Source organism: Acyrthosiphon pisum, chromosome X (assembly GCF_005508785.2).
Source record: "Acyrthosiphon pisum isolate AL4f chromosome X, pea_aphid_22Mar2018_4r6ur, whole genome shotgun sequence".
NCBI classification, from domain to species: domain Eukaryota; kingdom Metazoa; phylum Arthropoda; class Insecta; order Hemiptera; family Aphididae; genus Acyrthosiphon; species Acyrthosiphon pisum.
Window position 1 is genome coordinate 117804367 of NC_042493.1, and position 7632 is coordinate 117811998.

Sequence of the window (7632 nt, forward strand, 5' to 3'; positions counted from 1 at the left end):
GATTTTGCGTAAAAATTCCCGTTTTTCTTTTGTTTTTTCACGGCGCATTTGAAAACAATTAGAAAAATTTTACTTTTGACCCCACAAAGTACCAAATAGATTCACTTTCCTCTCAGGAAAGGTACTGTTGAAGAAAATCCAAGCACTTTTACTGTCCTAAAAGGTGATGACAGACACAAAAAAAAAAATAAAAAATAAAAATACTATATGACTTATGATTCCTTTTTTATATTGCGCATATGTCTGTTGAATTATAGTAATATAATTTCGAGTAGTTTCAGGTAAGGTTCTTACATTGAAACAATGGTGTGTATTAGAATATGTTTATTCGGAAACTGTTATTATAATATTATACACGTTTTTAGATTATCATTTGTAGCGTACCTAACTAAAGTTTAATAAAGTTATAATATGTCGATTTGAGTAAAGGGTACTAAGTAGATTTGAATAATTGATATAAAACCTATAGGAAATTCTTTTTAACGCGCAATGAAAAAACAACAACTGAAATGAAACTAATACGCCACCTAAGTAAATAATAATTAGTGTTCAAATGATATACGCCGCAGACGCCATATGCAATTTAAACACACGACGCATAATCGATACCTATTTAACTACGTGGCATAGAAAAATAAGTTTTCAACAAAACAATTTTGTTTTTATGATTTAATTCAAAATTCACGAATGACCCTTAAGTATTAGCTTATATATACGTCATATTGAATACAATATTAATTCTATATAGACCCCTTTTGAAATTTAACTTAAATCGCTTAGATTTTATATCCATTACCCGTTGAACAATGATCGAAATTGCATAGTCAAAATATTTATTTCCAATCGCTCGTTATTAGAGAAGATTATCGATTTTATACGAAAAATGCGAAATATTCTCAATTTTTTTTTTTACAGTCAAAAATCATTGCTTGTTTAAGGTTCATACCTTAAAGTACAAAGTTTCTCGCAAGATTTTTTAACTGGAATTAAAAAAATATATGTATTGCCCTAGCTGAAACTATTGAGTGGCGATTCTGGCATTAAATTTTTGAGAAGGCGACAATATTGTACCAGCTACTAGACATGTTAGCGCATATCCCCCAGTTCTCAAAACTCATTTATTTTGTTACAATATGTTTTCTTTTAACAACTTTTCTCGAACCATATTATTATAAAATTGAATGACAAAAAATGACATCTAGATATTTTTCTATATAGTAGGTAGATGATGAACGTTCGATTGCGATCGAATTTGGGCCAAATGTAAACTCTTACACGAATAAAATGTTTACGCGAAAATCAAATACTGTAATGTCCTACATGGACATTTTTACCTGAAAAAAAAAATAGGATAACATCTTACGCTCCAACATTTTATTTGACTTCACGATTTTGGAATTGAAAACCTCAATGAGCTAAAAATGATAACTTTGAAATAATAAATATAAAAATATACTTTTATAGATAAGATAAAAACAATTTGTGTCTAGGTTAACGATTTCTTTTAATACGATTATTAATTTAAATTTTGAATGTCAACTACACGAAGATATATTATTTTTTTCCTGATTTCTTTTTAACATTATTTTGATTTTTTACATACACACCCAAGTCTTTTGGTTTTTTTTTTTTTTTATAATATTGTAATACATTATTTATTAATGAATGATAATTAAACGATTTAACTCGGAGGAAATTATTAATTCCGATAATTTATATAAATTTATGCTAGGAGGACACGGAAGCGATACAAGCGATACCCATTTGTTCACCTTTTTAAAAATTAATTTTATTTTTTCGTTAAAATTATTATTTCATTATATTTTGTAGGACCGTTAAAACTATGTCTACGTAGGATATTACCTATATTTGAAGGAGTTTATCATTCCCTGAATTTCGATACAGATGCAGTTTGGAGTTTTAGACTTCCGGGAAAAGAGATTGGCGACATTTCGTGGCGAAAAAAGGTAAATAAGAGGACCAACCTGAAGAGTATCTCAAACAAGGGATTTAAACCCTTTATTTTTTTAGGTGTTTATTAGTTACAAACAATTGAACGTTTCCTCTGCATTAATGGGCACCTAAACTTATAAAATCCGTACACTCATCAATAAAACCGACATACGAACACAGAGATAATGTTCTTACCATCAAGTTTTATAATAGGTCGATTCACTATAATGTCTAACGTTTAAACTAAAGTAGCTAATTATTACATGATATAATTACATTATTAATAATAACCCATCTAAACATACGTCTTGTCACATCAGACTTTTTAGATTTGAAAATAACATATACATAATATATGTTCCCAATTTTTTCGCGAGCGATTAAAGTTCAAAGAAAATAAAGTATACATATACAGGTATACCATATAGCTTATAATTCCCTTTTTATATTGCGCCTATGTCTTTTGAATATACTATAATTATTATAGTAATATAATTTCGAGTAGTTTCAGTTAAGGTTCTTACATTGAAACAATGGTGTGTATTAGAATATGTTTATTCGGAAACTGTTATTATAATATTATACACATTTTTAGATTATCATTTGTAGCGTACCTAACTAAAGTTTAATAAAGTTATAATATGTCGATTTGAGTAAAGGGTACTAAGTAGATTTGAATAATTAATATAAAAGCTATGGGAAATATTTTTTAACGCGCAATAAAAAAAACAACAACTGAAATGAAACTAATACGCCAACTGAGTAAATAATAATTAGTGTTCAAATGATATACGCCGCTGACGCCATATGAAATTTAAACATACGACGCATAATCGATATTGTATTACGTGGCAAAGTAAAAAAAAAGTTTTCAACAAAACGATTTCGTTTTTATGATTTAATTCAAAATATACGATTAACCCGTAGTATTAGCTTATATATACGTCATATTGAATACAATATTAATTCTATATAGACCCCTTTTGAAATTTAACTTAAATCGCTCAGATTTTATATCCATTACCCGTTGAACAATGATCGAAATTGCATAGTCAAAATATTTATTTCCAATCGCTCGTTATTAGAGAAGATTATCGATTTTATACGAAAAATGCGAAATATTCTCAATTTTTTTTTTTTACAGTCAAAAATCATTGCTTGTTTAAGGTCCATACTTAAGATTCGAAAATAAAGTACAAAGTTTATCGCAAGATTTTTTAACTGGAATAAAAAAAAAATATATATATATATTGCCCTAGCTGAATCTATTCAGTGACGATTCTGGCAGTAAATTATTCTGAAGGCGACAATTTTGTACCAGCTACTAAACATGTTAGCGCATATCCCCCAGTTCTCAAAACTCATTTATTTTGTTACAATATGTTTTATTTTAACAACTTTTCTCGAACCATATTTGTTGTAGACCTACCTAATTTTCGCGATACGTAAAGATTAAACAAGAACATTAACTGTGCAAGAGCGTGCAACTTTTTTTGATATTACTATCCAATCATTTTTTTTTAAGCAAATGAAAAAAAAAAAACAAATAACATAATATATTTTATGTATGTTATCTAAAATATGGACACGCTGTTGCATAGATAATAGTCCGCCCTATATGTTCAGAAGCTTTGGAGTCACTACTACGAACGCAGAAAGATAGAAGTAGTCCCGCGCAAAACAGTTTTACTCATATTTGACTATAATAAATTTAATATAATATTATATATTATCACAAATCAATTTTAACCCCCGATACAAGCTATGCTTATATTAGGGGAAATGCAAACATTTTTATTATTTTTATATATAATATCTATGATCTGTTTGTTGATTTCAAAAATAAATATACCTACTATTATTAAATTATTAAAACGTAATGCCTACAACCAATTATTTGTTTATCGTTATTTATAATTTTGGAATTTTACATTTTTAGACGTTATACGTGCATATCTTGTCTTCGTATTACTAATGCAGGACATGGACATTTTTACAGGAGGCAGAAGCCGTTATACTCTGTTATTTTTAATATTTAAGTGAGTATTGATTATTGACCAATATTATAAAATTGAATGTCAAAAATAATATCTAGTTATTTTTCTGTATAGTAGGTAGATGAACATTCGATTGCGATGAGATTTGGGCCAAATGTAAAATCTTACACGAATAACATTTTTACCTGAAAATCAAATACTGTAATGTCCTACATGGAAATTTTTACCTGAAGAAAAAATAGGCTAACATCTTACGCTCCAACATTTTATTTGAATTCACGATTTCGGAATTGAAAAGATCTAAAAATGATAACTTGGAAATAATAAATATAAAAATATGATGATAAAGTTTTGTTGATGTTATCTGATGCTGCTCCTTATATGACGAAAGCTGCACGAAATTTAAAACCATTTTATTCGAATCTTGTACATGTAACTTGTGTCGCACATGGTATTCACCGAATTGCTGAAAAAATTATAGATACTTTTAGTGACATTAATGATTTAAATAATAATGGAAAAAAGGTTTTCTCAAAGGCTCCGTATAGAATTCAATTATATAAAGAAATGTAGCCAAATACACATTTACCACCGCAGCCAATAATTACCCGTTGGGGTACTTGGCTAGAGTCAGCCTCATTGTTACGCGAATCATTTTGAAGAGTTCAAAAATGTGATTGAAAACTTGGAAGATAATGCAAATGCATTCAAATTGTAAATCAATTTTTAATAAATTAATGTAAAATATGATCTTGCTTACATTAAAGCAAATTTTTATGTATCGTTGAAAGTATCAGAGAGCTTGATACCTCTAATGTGTCACTTGTAGACTCGTTAAAAATATTAGAACAAGTGAAAAACTCTGTATATGAGCTTCGTTATAGTGCAAATAGTACAATATTTAAAACAAAATGTAAAAATGTTTTGAATAAAAATAAAGGATTAATGGTTTTAAAAGAAATTTCGAAAATACTTCAAGGTGACAGTGCCAATTTTGACGATTTATCTGTTCCAAATTATTCGCCGGATATACTAGCAAATTTTAAATATGCTCCAATCACCAGTGTTCATGTCGAACGCAGTTTTTCATCATACAAGTACATTCTTACAGATCGCCGTCATAATTTCACGGAAATAAACATGGAACATACCTACTTTGATTACTTATTGTTTTTCAAATTAATAATTTACTACCTTCAATAAAATTGTTCGTACTTTTTTCCTATATATTATATATTAGTATATCACCAATGTATCTACTATTCAATTTTAATAAAATATTTTTTACAATATATCATTGTTTAAAAATTAAATTATAATTTAACAAAAAATTATATTATACATGTTATTTTTTGTTTATGAAAAATGTAATAAAATAATAAATAATTATCACTGCAAAATTAAAATAAAATATAAAATTGAAATTTTATTTTGCATGTTTTGCATTTTTTCCTTGCATATTTTGACTTTTTTTAGTGCATGTTTGCATGCATATTTTACAATTTAAAATGGATATAAATCCGGTCTTTACCTATAAACAATATATTTATTAGGAGGGAAAATGTCAATTGGGGGGGTTTAATGTTGCGCAGATGGTAACTATAAGAGATTCATGTAAATGTTCGACGAAGTTATATTCAAATAAAATCGAACACTGAAGTTAAATAATAATTTTTTTTTTTGGTACTTCATGAAAAATGTAAATTTGAAGAAATATTAATTATTGAATACTTAGGTACATTTTTGTTTACATGCCTACTTGGTACGTTAAAATGTTCATCACGAATCAACTATTATATACATACTACTTAATGTTAATAATAAATTACTGAGAAAATAAAATGAATTATAGAATTGCATAAAAGTTAAATGTAAAATATATGTTTTATATTTGAGTAGTTCAAGTGAATTTTAAGCATTTGGAATATAACATTAGGTAACGTGAGTGATAAACAAAACAATTATGGTTGGTTCGTTATTCATTTTGTCATAAAAAAATATCACCGAATGTAATATACGTGTTGTAAAATAGTTCTCAGTATAAGTTATGGATAACAAAGAAGATATGGTTTCTGTGTCACAACATTGGGTTCAACCCCACAACTATAAAAATAAATTTAAATACAAATCAGTTGAACAAAAGTTTAAAAAGAGATTTAAACCCTTTATTTTTTATGCGTATATTCGTTACAAACAATTGAACGTTTCCTCTGCATTAATGGGCACCTAAACTTATAAAATCCGTACACTCATCAATAAAACCGACATACGAACACAGAGATAATGTTCTTACCATCAAGTTTTATAATAGGTCGATTCACTATAATGTCTAACGTTTAAACTAAAGTAGCTAATTATTACATGATATAATTACATTATTAATAATAACCCATCTAAACATACGTCTTGTCACATCAGACTTTTTAGATTTGAAAATAACATATACATAATATGTTCCCAATTTTTTCGCGAGCGATTAAAGTTCAAAGAAAATAAAGTATACATATACAGGTATACCATATAGCTTATAATTGCCTTTTTATATTGCGCCTATGTCTTTTGAATTATAGTAATATAATTTCGAGTAGTTTCAGTTAAGGTTCTTACATTGAAACAATGGTGTGTATTAGAATATGTTTATTCGGAAACTGTTATTATAATATTATACACGTTTTTAGATTATCATTTGTAGCGTACCTAACTAAAGTTTAATAAAGTTATAATATGTCGATTTGAGTAAAGGGTACTAAGTAGATTTGAATAATTAATATAAAAGCTATGGGAAATATTTTTTAACGCGCAATAAAAAAACAACAACTGAAATGAAACTAATACGCCAACTGAGTAAATAATAATTAGTGTTCAAATGATATACGCCGCTGACGCCATATGAAATTTAAACATACGACGCATAATCGATATTGTATTACGTGGCAAAGTAAAAAAAAAGTTTTTATGATTTAATTCAAAATATACGATTAACCCGTAGTATTAGCTTATATATACGTCATATTGAATACAATATTAATTCTATATAGACCCCTTTTGAAATTTAACTTAAATCGCTCAGATTTTATATCCATTCCCCGTTGAACAATGATCGAAATTGCATAGTCCAAATTTTTATTTCCAATCGCTCGTTATTAGAGAAGATTATCGATTTTATACGAAAAATGCGAAATATTCTCAATTTTTTTTTTTACAGTCAAAAATCATTGCTTGTTCAAGGTCCATACTTAAGATTCGAAAATAAAGTACAAAGTTTATCGCAAGATTTTTTAACTGGAATAAAAAAAAAAATATATATATTGCCCTAGCTGAATCTATTCAGTGACGATTCTGGCAGTAAATTATTCTGAAGGCGACAATTTTGTACCAGCTACTAAACATGTTAGCGCATATCCCCCAGTTCTCAAAACTCATTTATTTTGTTACAATATGTTTTATTTTAACAACTTTTCTCGAACCATATTTGTTGTAGACCTACCTAATTTTCGCGATACGTAAAGATTAAACAAGAACATTAACTGTGCAAGAGCGTGCAACTTTTTTTGATATTACTATCCAATCATTTTTTTTAAGCAAATGAAAAAAAAAAACAAATAACATATATTTTATGTATGTTATCTAAAATATGGACACGCTGTTGCATAGATAATAGTCCGCCCTATATGTCAGAAAC

At 27.5% G+C, this 7632-nt stretch overlaps 1 long non-coding RNA gene across 1 annotated transcript; it reads left to right on the forward strand.

The window, feature by feature from the left end:
• Positions 1-229: 229 nt before the first annotated feature.
• Positions 230-3496, forward strand: LOC115034977. The gene is made up of 2 exons (XR_003840151.1): positions 230-938; positions 3121-3496. It is a non-coding gene; the product is annotated as an uncharacterized LOC115034977 (long non-coding RNA).
• Positions 3497-7632: the final 4136 nt, after the last annotated feature.